At 41.2% G+C, this 12,900-nt stretch overlaps 1 protein-coding gene across 3 annotated transcripts in view; it reads right to left on the bottom strand.

Moving 5' to 3' along the window:
* Positions 1 to 6,939, bottom strand: part of FGGY (FGGY carbohydrate kinase domain containing) — a 544,879-nt gene extending 537,940 nt beyond the window's left edge. The window contains exon 1 of one of the 3 annotated variants that reach the window (XR_013487452.1): positions 6,826 to 6,939. The gene's annotated coding sequence lies outside the window, so the exon portion shown is untranslated. The remainder of the gene's footprint in view (positions 1 to 6,825) is intronic. The other 2 variants (XM_020993102.2, XM_020993097.2) reach the window with 2 other exon arrangements.
* Positions 6,940 to 12,900: the final 5,961 nt, after the last annotated feature.

The following is a 12,900-nucleotide window of genomic DNA, read 5'->3' as shown; positions in this document are numbered from 1 at the left end:
TCAATTGAGGAATGACTCAATAAATTGCAGCAAAAAGAATACAATGGAATATTGTTCTATAATACAGAACTATATTATATGTGATATAACACACACACATATATGTGATTATATGTGCATGTACAGTGGTACAAAAAAACAATGCTGGATACTCCCCCGACCTTATGACAAATCAAACCCAAAATGTCCAAAACAGAACTCACTATTTTTTCCCCAAACCCTCTCCTCTTCTGAATTTCCCTATTTTTGTCTAGGACACCATCATCATCCCAGTCACCTAAGCTCAAAACCTTTTTTTGTCATCAACCCCTCATTTTTGTTCACCCCACAAAGCCAATCAATTGCCAAATCTTTTCATTTCTTCCTCTACAACGAGTTTTGAATGTATCTTCTCTCCAGTCACATAGCCACCACAGGGGCACAGGCTCTCATCAGCCCTCTCTGGGCTTTTTGAATAGCCTGCTGACTGGATGGAGGATGGACAGGAGTTGGGAATCAGCAATGATTGGTCACCCTACCTCCTGTCTCTCCCAACTCCCATCCATCCTCCATCCAACTAGCAAAGTGACTTTCCTAAAATGTATGTCTAATCACGTCACTTCCCTACTCAATTAACCTAAGTGGCTTCTATAACTATACTCCATCTTCCATCTCTGAGACTTTACACTGGTTGCTCCCTATATCTGTAATGTTCTCTCTCCCCAGCTACGGCTCTTAACACCCCTAATGTTAGAGTGATAAATGGCTCACTTCTCCTACCATCTCAAAACCACAAATACAGTCTTCCCAGAGACCAACTTCCATTACCTAATCTTGCAGCTCACACCATCCAGAGTATCCTTTCCCCAGTAACTTCATCATTTTCTTTCTTGACTCACCCTTTCTTTCCACTGCAACAATATATTTGCAATTACTGTACTACAATTCTTAGGTCTAAACATCCATCCACACTAATTTCTTAATCATTGTATATGAAAATGAATGAGGGTCCCACATAGGGGTGAAAAGATCATATTGTTTTGGTAGTTGTAAATTCAGGGAAAAAATGTTTAATATTGGAACATCTGTAAGGAGGGTATGAAGGGAACTCTAACAGGGAAAGAGAATATTGGAGAAAGTACTGACTCAGAGTCAGGAAACCTGGGCAGGAATCCCATCTTAGAAATTTACAAGGATGATGATGATGATGATGATGATGATGCTGATAATGCTGATGATAATGAATATATAGTGCTTACTATGTGCCAGGCACTGCTAAGCGCTTTACGACTACTATCTCACTTGATCCTCACAACAGCAATGGAAGAGAGGTGCTAATATTATCCCCATTTTACAGATGAAGAAACTGAGGCAAACATTATCTAACTGACTTGCCTATGATTGCATAGCTAGGAACTCTCTGAAGCTAAATTTGAACTCAGGTCTTCCTGACTCCAGGCAAGTCACTTAATTTCTCAAAACATCAATGCCCTCATCTGGAAACATGATAAGTTTAATATTCAAACTACCTACCACATAAGAAGATCATTGTGAAGAAACAAACTTTGAGGCCACAATGGCAGAGTAAAAGCAGTGACTTGTTTGAGTTCTCCCTGAAACTCCTCCAAATAATGTAAAAATAGCTCTAAACAAATTCTAGGGCACCAGAACCCATAAAAAGACAGAGCAAAATAAATTTCCAGCATAAGACAACCTGGATGGGTGATGAGAAAGGTCTGTTTCACCAGGCTGGGAGAGGAACACAGTTCAGTGTGGACCACGCAGCAAAGACTGGGCCTCAGTGAACCTGGAGCAGTCCTCAGAGGACTGAATCATGGGCAGCTGTGGTGGTTTCCAAACTTCTCAACCCACAAATGTCAGAAACAACTTAGAAAGTCAGCAGGAAAGGTCTGTGACCACAGTGAGAAAGAAGTTCCATCAGGCCCCAGTCCTGGCACAGCCCCAGGGTGGCGGCTGCTTCTGGAGCTCTCGGCCGACAGATTATGGGAGGATCAAGTGGCTGATCAGAGGTGGATTGCAGGGATTTCTTTGCTGCTGCTGAGACAGGATTCCCTTTCTTTCCCATGCTTGTATCTGAGTCAAAGTCCTGGATGGTGGTCCTGGGGCAAGAAGGAGTATTGGCATGGTGGAGAGTGTGGCAGCTGTAAAGAGAGAATCCTCCTCATAGCTCCAAGGCAAAAAAGAGTGCTTGTGGTCACTCATAGACCAGAGCACAGGCCAGGAAAGGAATAAACACCTCATCCTTGATAGTACCACCTTGGAAGAATGGAAAATTGACAGGTCCTAGAAGTATCTCAGAAAACAGCTACACAAAACCCCTGAAGCTTGGGATAGTACATTCTCCACACTAGAAGCAGACCCCTATCTTAACAAAGAGTTTAAAAGGTAAGTAATTGGCTGGAAAAATGAGCAAACAGAACAAAAATCAGACCATAGAATCTTACTTTGGTGACAAAGAAGATCAAAACATACAACTAGAAGAAGACAAAGTTAAAATTCCTATGTCCAAAACCTCCAAGAAAAATATGAATTGGTCCCAGGCCATGGAAGAGCTCAAAAAGAATTTTGAGAAGCAAGTAAGAGAAATAGAGGAAAAACTAGGAAGAGAAATGAGAGTGATTCAAGAAAATGATGAAAAACAAGTCAACAGCTTGTTAAAGTAGACCCCCAAAAAAATATTGAAGAAAATAATACCTTAAAAAATAGACTAACCCAAATGGCAAAAGAGGTCCAACAAGCCAATGAGAAGAAGAATGCCTTAACAAGCAGAATTGGTGGCAGCTAGGTGGTGCAGTGGATATGGCACCAGTCCTGGAGTCAAGAGGACCTGAGTTCAAATCTGGCCTCAGACCAAACACTTGACACTTACTAGCTGTGTGACCCTGGGAAAGTCACTTAACCCCAATTGAAAAAACACATGGCCAAATAGAAAAAGAAGTCCAAAAGTTCACTGAAGAAAAGAATTCCTTACAAAAAATTAGAATGGAGCAAATGGAAGTTAATGACTTAATGAGAAATCAAAAAATTATAAAACAAAACCAAAAGAATGAAAAAAATAGAAGACAATGTGAAATATCTCATTGGAAAAACTGCTGACCTGGAAACTATATTCAGGAGAGATAATTTAAAAATTATTGGACTACCTGAAAGCCATGACCCAAAAAAGAACCTAGACATCATTGTTCAAGAAATTATCAAGGAAAACTGCCCCAATATTCTAGAAACAGAGAGAAAAATAGAAATTGAAAGAATCCACCAATCACTTCCTGAAAGAGATCCCCAAAGGAAAACTCCTAGGAATATTACAGCCAAATTCCAGAGTTCCCAGGTCAAGAAGAAAATGTTGCAAGCAGCCAGAAATAAACAATTCAAGTATTATGGAAACATAATCAGGGTAACACAAGATTCAGCAGCTCCGACATTAAGGGATCAGAGGACTTAGAATATGATATTCCAGAGTCTAAGGAGCTAGGATTAAAACCGAGAATCACCTACCCAGCAAAACTAAGTATAATCCTTTAGGGGAAAAAATGGATATTCAGTGAAATAGAGGAATTTCAAGCATTCTTGATGAAAAGACCAGAGCTGAATAGAAAATCTGACTTTCAAATACAAGACTCAAACAAAGCATGAAGAGGTAAACAGGAAAGAGAAATCATAAGGGACTTATTAAAGTTGAACTTTTTACATTCCTACATGGAAAGATGATACGTGTAACTCATGAGACCTTTCTCGTGTTAGGGTAGTTGGAGAGAGAGAGAGAGAGAGAGGAGAGAGAGAGAGAGAGAGAGAGAGAGACAGAGAGAGAGAGAGACAGAGAGACAGAGAGAGACAGAGACAGAGACAGAGAGAGACAGAGAGACAGAGGGTACAAGGTGAGTTGAATATGATGGATGATATCAAAAAATTAAAATTCAGGGGTGAGAGAGGATTGTGGTGGGAGAAGGAGAAAGAGACAGGTAGAATGGAATAAATTATCTCACATAAAACAGACAAAGAAAAGTTTTTACAGGGGAAGGGAAGAGGGGGGAGATGAGAGGTAATGAATGAATCTTACTCTCATTGGATTTGGCTTAAAGAGAGAATAACACACACACTCAATTAGATATGGAAATCTATCTTATCCTATAGCAAAATAGGGGGAAAGGGATGGGGGCGGTGATAGAAGGGAAGGCAAATTGGGGGAGGAGGTAATCAGAAGCAAACACTTTTGAGGAGGGAGAGTCAAAGGAGAGAATAGAATAAATGGGGAGTGGATTAAGATGAAGGGAAATATAGTTAGTTTTTCACAACATAGATATTATGAAAATGTTTTGCATGACTACACATGTATAACCTGTATCAAGCTGCTTGCCTTCTCAGTGAGGGTGGGTGGGGAGGGAGGAAGGGAGAGAGTTTGGAACCCAAAGTTTTAAAAACAACTGTTAAAAAATTATTTTTACATGCAACTGGGAGATAAGATATACAGGCAATGAGGTATACAAATCTATTCTGCCCTATAGGAAAATAGAAGGGGAAGGAGATAAGACAAAGGGGGAGGGTTGATAGAAAGGAGGGAAGATCAGAGGAAGGGGTATGCAGAATACATGCTGTCTTGGGGTGGGAGGAGGGGAGAGATGGGGAGAAAATTTGGAACTCCAAATTTTGTGGAAGTGAATGTTGAAAACTAAAAATAATTAAATCTTTTTGTTTTTTAAAAAAAGAAACAAACTTTGAATACTTAAAGAGCTATAGAGACAAGAGTTATTATTATTGCTGTTGGATGCGTCTTGAACCCAGGCACTCATTCAAAAAGTATTCTTTAAGAAACTGTGCCAGGTGCTAGGGAGACAAAGAGAAGAAACAAATTGTTCTTGCCCTCAAGAATCTTCCATTCTCCTGGGCACACAGTTAAGGAGGCAGCATGGTACAACAGAAAGGGCCCTGGTTGTAGATGAAGGGGACTTGGTTTCAGCTTTTGTGCCTGTTTGATTAAGTGACTGACCCAAGGTCCCCATGGGACCTTGGACACTTTGCTCAATCTTCCTCAGCCTCAGTTTCCCCCTCTGAAAAATGAGAGAGTTGAACTGGATGACCTCTCAGGCTCCTTCCAGCTCTAGGTGTCTGAAATTATATATAAAAAATGAAAAATGTATATCAAATAAATATAAAGTTTCAAAAGGGAGGGGAAGGGGGCTCTAATAATTGGAGGGATGAGGAAGGACTTCACGTAGGAGGTGACATTTAAGCTGAGACACCCTAAAAGGTGGAGGTTTTGCATCAGAGGTAATGGATTTAGAGCTGATAGGGATTTCAGAGGCCATCTTGAGTCCGGCTCCTTTGTTTTATAGAAAAGGATGGTGAGCTCCAGAGAGGGGAAATACCTTCCCTAGGGTCTCACAGATACTAAGTTGAAGAACTAGGAATAGAACCCAGGACTGATCATTCACCGGCCTGGCTCTAAGGAAATAAACTTATCCTGGGATAGTCACAAATATTCAATTTGATCCAGTGAACGTTTACTAAGCATTGCTAAGTGCTATTTACTGGGCCCGGGGCTCAGGATGAGGCGCCGAAAAATGATAGGATCGGTCAATCTGCCAGCAGCTTCCCAAATGTCCTAGCTGTGGGCACGGGGGAGGGGAACTCTGCTTATACTGGGGTAAACATGTGATGGGAAGTTGGGGATAAAGAGGGTGAGGGGCAATGGAAAGTCCATTGATCCAGGAATCAGGAATCATTGAGAAATGAGGGAATGAGATAGGAGGAAAGAAGTCTGTAGAAAAGGAATCAGGATGTGAATTTGAGCTGAAAGAGTGCACCTTCTTGAAGTGCAATCATTTCCATAGGGGGAGAATGAAGCAAGAAGAATACAATGGGGAAAACAACAAATTTAGAGTCAGAGGACCTGGGTTCAAGGCCTGGCCCTACCATTTTATGCATATGTGAGAGAAAGAGACCCTTATGCTTAACATGATTACACATGTATAACCTGTATCAGATTTTTTGCCTTCTTGGGTAGCAGGGAGGGAAGGGAGGGAGGGAGAAAAATTTGGAACTCAAAATTTTACAGAAATGCATGTTGAAAACTATCTTTACCTGTAATTGGAGGGAAAAAGACTAAAATACTATCAAGGAGAGAGAGAGATACACCTTGAGCAAGTCACTAGCCCTCTGGGCTTCAGTCTCCTCTTCTCCTTATTTTACAGATAAGGACACTGAGGCACAGAGGGATCACCAGGCTAGTTCTCTTTAAGTGTTTGAAGCAGGAACTGAACCCAGATTTTTCTGACTTGAAGTCTAAGTCCTAAGGAAGGAGGAGGAGAATAACAGGCCAAAGAGGAGAGGGGGAGAAGAATGAAAGATTGAAGGAGAATCTGGGCCCAAAGGAGGAGGGAAGAAGGTGAGTGTGGAAAGAAGGAAGGGGGAAGAGGAAAGGAGAGAGGAGGGGGGCTGGGCACTGGTGAGGAGGGACGGAAGAGAGGAGGAGGAGAGAACCAGAAAAGGAGGAGCAACCCAGCAAGGGGTGGGGGAGGGGCACAAAGGGCAGTGAGTGGCCTTCCAATCCATGCAGGGTTCAGATCCATGTTTGTCCAGCATCTGCAGAAGCCAGCACCCAGGGGCCTTCAGGCCGGTGTGAGCGTGGGTGTGCACATATTTGTGTGTGCATTTGTGTGTATGCACGTGTGTGTGCGTATGTGTGTGCGTGTGTGCGTCTGTGTTCCGAGGGGACCCTGCACACCTACAGGAGGTTGAGCAAGGGCCGTGTGAGGCTCCCAGAAGGCCCCGATCCTGTCTCCTCCCGGCCGATCGTGCCCCCCGCCCCCATCGCTGTCACACACTTACTTCACAGCCTACCCAGGCAGCGCCCCACCAAGTCTGCCTGACTTGGAGCTCTCCCTCAGCTGGAGCTGCAGCAGCTGCCCAGCCCCCTCCGCCAGCCCCAGGAAGGCACTTCCAGATTGGCATCTGAACCTGCTCCTTGATTGGATGACCACCTCCCCTCCTCCCTTCTTGCCTCTCCTCCTCTTCCTCCTCCTCCTTCTCTCTTCCCTCTTCCCGATTGATTCATTCTGGCCCTGACAGCTCCCCTGCCCTGGGGCCACTTGGCTTCTCTCTCTGGAAGAGCCCAGTTATTTTAGGCTGAGCTCTGTGGAGCAGGACTGCCTCCTCCCCAGCCCTGGACTCACGGGAAGCCAGGCCAGACACTTCAGTTGGGCCTCTGGGCTTACTGACAAGCTGGCCCCACCAGGTGGGGCCAGGGCACAAAGTCAGTCTATCTCTAAGAGAAAAGGAAACTTAAATTGTCTTGCAAAGACAAGATTAAAGCCAATATAGTGTTACTAATTTATTATTAAAGTTTATTTTTATTTAATATATATCTTTTATTTTTATTTATTTAAAATAAATATATTAAAGTATAAGGAAAAGAATGAACTGGGAAGAATCTTTAGATCAAATTTTTCAAATGTGTTTGATATCCATGTATAGTCAATGAACAAATTAATAAGTCTTCTTATTATCTCCAAGATCTAAGTGCTCCACAGAAATGAAGAACAAATTCTCAAAAGAATTGCAAACTATTGCCACCCATATCAAAAAATGTTCTACATCTAACTCACATAGAAATGGAGGCCACTAAGGATCCCTGAAGCTGCATTTTGACTTAGAAAAGTATATATCAACATTATCGAGGCTCTACTGTGTTTTTATTTATTTTGCTAAATATTTTCCAATTACATTTTAATCTTGTTTGGGCCTTACTCAGGAGCGGTAAAGGTCATGAGTCTGAGCTGTGGCTTCTTTGACACCTCTGCTCCAAATGACTAATAAGAAGAGATGTGCAAATCAAAACAAATCTCAAGTTTCATTTCATATACAGCAAATTAGTAAAGATAATCAAAGATGGGAATATCCACTGTCAGAGGGATGGTGGAAAAGCAGGCACATTAATATGGTTTTTGGTGGAGGTATGAATTGGGTCAGCCGTTCTGGAAAGCAGTTTGGAATTATGCAAATAAAGTAGACTAAATGCCCAAATCTTTTGATCCACTGCTAAGTATATACCCCCAAGGAGGTCAATAATCAAAAAAAGAAAGCCCCCCATAACCACAAAAATATTTATAACAACAGTTTTATGGGAGCAAAAATTATAAATTCAGTAGATGCCTAATGATTGGGGAATGGCTAGATAAGTTGTGATGTATGAACGTCAGGCTTCTGTAAGAACTGATGAAGATCATAAATATAGGGAATCATATAAGAAAATATGTAAGGCGTATAAGAAAAACTGAAAAAAGCAAGCAGAGCCCAGAAAACAATATACAGTCACGCACATGAAAAGAACAATGACCAGAGTACAGTTGAAAGGGAACGTTTTACCTCTTGACCTATTGATATCACTGCTACATCATACCCCAAGGGGACAAAAGAAAGAAGCAAAGGACTCGTGTGCACAAGAATATTTCTAGAAGCTCTTTTGTGCTTGTGGTGGCAATAAACTAGAAACTGAGGGAGTGCCCATCAATTGGGAAATGGCTGAACGAGTTTGGGTATATGCATGTGATGGAATGTTATTGTGCTGTAAGAACTGATGGAGAGGATGGTTTCAGAGGAACCTGGGAAGATTCATACGAACTGATGCAGAGTGCAGTGAGAACAAAGAGAACGATTTATATACTGCTAATGATATCGTAAAGATAAACAACTCTGAAAGACTTAGGAACTGCTCAATGCAAGGACCAGCCACAATTCTAGAGGACTCATGATGAAACATGCTCTCCGTCTCTAGACAGACAGCCAATGGACTCAGAACACACATTCAGGTACTACGTTTTTGTTTCTGGACATGACCAAGTCAGGAATTCATCTTGCTTGACCACACATGTTTGTAGCAGATTGTGTTTTTCTTGCTTTCTTAATGAGAGTCAGGGGTGAGAGAGAGAGGAGAGAGAGAGAGAGAGAGAGAGAGAGAGAGAGAGAGAGAGAGAGAGAGAGAGAGAGAGAGAGAGAGAGAGAGAGAGGAGGAGAGAGAGAGAGAGAGAATTCAGACCTGAAAATAAAATAAAATTGAATTTTTAAAAAAAAAGTGGATTGTTACAAAATTAATAAAGAAGTAATATGAGAAGATATTCTCCTCTCCTTTGAGGAGGTATGGAGTGGACAATGGAGAAATCTATAGGTGTGGAACATTTTATGTATTATCAGGGGTTTTTAATGTCAGTTATGTTGATTTCTTTCTTTTCTTATTTCGCCTTAAAAACTATTTTCTTATAAGGCATGGCTGTCTGGCAAGGGGAGAGAGAAGAATATAGGGGAAAATTTAGGTGATGTAAAAAGTAAAGATATCATGAAAATTAAAAAACACCTAAGGGAAAGGGACAGATGACAGACACAGCCAACAAGCTGGATTACAAGATTCCTCTCTACCCCTCCCCCCAAAAAAAAAACCTACCCAGCAAAGCCTGCATAACAACAGAAAGCTTTTTTGCAAAATGATGATGATGCAAGGAGGCTTCTCTAGGATAAGTGAGGGAGGACAAAGCAGCAGAAATGAAGTGAAGACCAGGGTTCAGAATCAAGCTTTGTTTAACCTTGGGGCCCATGGTTCCACCTTATTTTTGACTACCGGAATTCTCCACGTTGTTCCTAAATCTTCCAGTATTTAGTGGCAGTTGTAACTAACATTTATATAGCACTGACTACGTGCCAAGCACCGCACTTTACATTTATTTTCTCATTTTATCCTTACAATAATCCTGACAGGTAGGCAGGTGTTATTATTATTCCCATTTTACAGATTAGGAAACTGAGGCAAGCAGAGATTCAGTGACTTACCCAGGGACACACAGCTAATAAGTGTCTAAGATTGGATTTGAACTCAGGTCTTCCTGACTCCAGATCCAGTGCTCTATCTACTGTGCCACCTTGCTGTCTTGAAATAAACCATGTCAGGAGAAAGAGAGGATGCCAGGCCTAGATCTAGAAGCAGAAGGGACCTCAAAGGTAATCTAGTTCACTCCACTTATTTTACATATAAGGTCTTGGGCTGAGGAGTTTAAATGACCTGCCCAAGGTCACATAGATAGTAAGTTTCCAAGGTGGGAGGCCTTCAGTACTTGGCTGGAACGCTCATGATGAGCTCATAGGAAGGTGTTGACCAGAATAGCACAGGATAGACAGACGTATGAGGGAACTATTCTATACCATCAGAGGGAACATTCACATTGATGAGAGTATTTCACATTTTTTTAGAAACATCTAAATGGTGCAGTGTGTTAGGCCTGAAATCAGGAAAAATGAGTTCCAACTCAGCCTCTGATACTTACCAGTTAGGTGACCTTGGACAAGTCATTTAACATCTGCCTGCCTCAGTTTCATCAACTGTAAAATAAGGCCAACAATATCACCTGCCTCCCAAGGTTGTTGTGAGGATTAAATGAAATTATATTTGTAAAGTGCTAGTAGGCATTTAATAAATGCTTGTTGCCCACCTGTCTTCTTTTTCTGCCTTCTTACCTTCCTTCTACTTGTTAAGACAAGCAAAGCCCTTTCTTTATCATTCACTCACCTACACACAGTTCCAGAGTTGGAAGGAACCTTAGGTGCTATCTAAGCACTCCCTTCTTTTTCACAGAGCAGTCACTGGGTCCACTAAGATTAAGTCAATTGCCCAAGATCACCCAAGCAATAAATGGCAGACAGTGAACTTAGATATTGTTCTTTTCTGTGATATTGTTGTATTAAATCACACTAGTTCTGGATTTTATGTCTTCTTAGACTGAGTGCTTATCCGGGAACTGAGAGCATGTGAGGATACTCCTGATGGGGAAGTAACAAATTGCTAGAATTCCCAGGTACCACCAAGGTAGGAATGGGGAAAAAAAAAAAACCAGATGCTAACATGATCAGGATTTTCTGGGTAGGTAGGCAGTGTTAAAAACAGCCAGAAAGAAATTGTGAGAAATTGCCCCGGTGGACCTGGGTCCTTAGGTAAGGAGGAATATTCCAACAACAGGATTATAATTTCCTCCTTTTGCCATGAAAGTGACCATTTAAACTGCTGTGATAACAGGATTCTCTTGCTGGGCCATGTGTATTCTGGGGTCATTTCTGTATGTTACACTCCATAGATGGAAGTGCCCTCCCCCAGACCTCGCTCCATATATATTTTGTACATAAGTAATTTATTTTCTAAGCATTTGTGTTTTGTGGCTATAAGTAAGAGATATTTGTATATATAATAAAGATAAACATATAAATGCATGTAACTATGTTTACATCTATAAATCACATACATAAATTATGTTTACCCATATGAATTACATATATGAGCATCATGTATGCGTTGTGACTATATGACATGTTATAGATAGGAGACACAAATTCATGGATGCAAATATACATAAATATAGATATGCACATAGACTTATCTCTCTATAGAGAGGGAGCACGGAGTAGTGTACAGTAGTAGTGTACTTAAAGCCAAGAAGATTTGGGTTAAAATCACCCATCTGACATATACTTTTAGAGAGTTGCCCTGGACACCAAGGGATTAAGTGTTCTAAGTTACAGAGGAAGGTGCCAAGCTGCATTGTTGGAGGGAATTTCCTTACCCAAGATTTTATCAATTAAATCACAGGCACAGTCCCTATCTATCTACTTGTCTATCTATCCACCCATCAATCTGTGTGTGTGTGTGTGTGTGTGTGTGTGTGTGTGTGTGTGTGTGGTTATTGCCAGATTCCTACAAGCAGGGCTCATTTGAGGCTACAATGCTATTGTTGGGTAAATAAGATCTCTTTGACAAGTGAAAAACGCATCACAGAGTTATAGTATTATTAAGGGTCCATCATCATGGCTGTAGCAGGGCCTCAGTACTAAGGATGTTAGTGGCTTCCCTTTGATTCAATTATATCTTCTCTGCTAAGAGGAAATGGCACAAGAAGATACAAGGTGTGAGTGCAGCACAGAAGACTTAAGTCAGATAAAAAGAAGAACTTCCTGTCTGGATTGTGAAATAGGGGGAAGTTGAGCAATCTCCTTCCCTCTCAGCGGTGGTTTAGTGCAAGGAGTTCTGGGAGGCAGCAAGATCGATCAGCTTCCTCCACTGAACTGTGGAAGCTTTTTCTTAGCCCCACAACCCTTTTATATCATGCTCTGAAGTCATTACCTGGATTAGTAAAATACCATATTCATAAATTCAATCTAGTCAAATCCAGTTCAATTCAGTCTAATCCGATCCAATAAGTATTCATTAAATACGCATTGTATTCTACATGTTGGAACTATGACAGAATGAGGAATATTTCCTCTAACAAGGAGTTAATATTTACTACGAGGCTATAACATAGAAACAGGTACGTGTGTGCCTGATAATTTGAGGAAGAAAAAAGAACTAATAATTGTGGGATTGGGTTTCCTTCAGTATTTATCAGCACTTAAAATGAGCCTTGAAGGAAACAAGGGAGGGGAGGATGCATTCCAAGCATGTACAAAGACATGAAGGAAGGAGAGAGATGGTAGAGTTCAGGGAACAGTCAATGGGCCACTTTGTCTGTAACTTATACTGTGCCAAAGGGAGTAATAGGAAATAAACCTGTAAAGTTATGATGGAGCCAGATGGTGTAGGTTTCATTATAACACCATGAGGACTTGGTGTTTTATCCTAAATGGTGAAGTACCGTAATTGTTTGAGTAAGGAAGCAATGTAGAAAATCTCATATTTTAGGAAGATGATTTTTTTTCATTGTGGATAAAGGATTGGAAAAAGGGAAGTCTGGAAGCCAAGAGGCCAACTGAGAGGTCTTTTCAATAGTCTGTGTAAAGGGTGATGACTGCCTGAGCTTGGCTGATGGCTGTGTGAGTAGAAAGAAGGGGGAGCAATAATAGAGGGGTCTCAGAAAGAGAATCACCAAGAAT

Source organism: Phascolarctos cinereus, unplaced genomic scaffold (genome assembly GCF_003287225.1).
Source record: "Phascolarctos cinereus isolate Bilbo 61053 unplaced genomic scaffold, phaCin_HiC Scaffold_5;HRSCAF=322, whole genome shotgun sequence".
Lineage (NCBI taxonomy): Eukaryota > Metazoa > Chordata > Mammalia > Diprotodontia > Phascolarctidae > Phascolarctos > Phascolarctos cinereus.
This window is presented reverse-complemented; position numbering and strand designations above follow the sequence as displayed.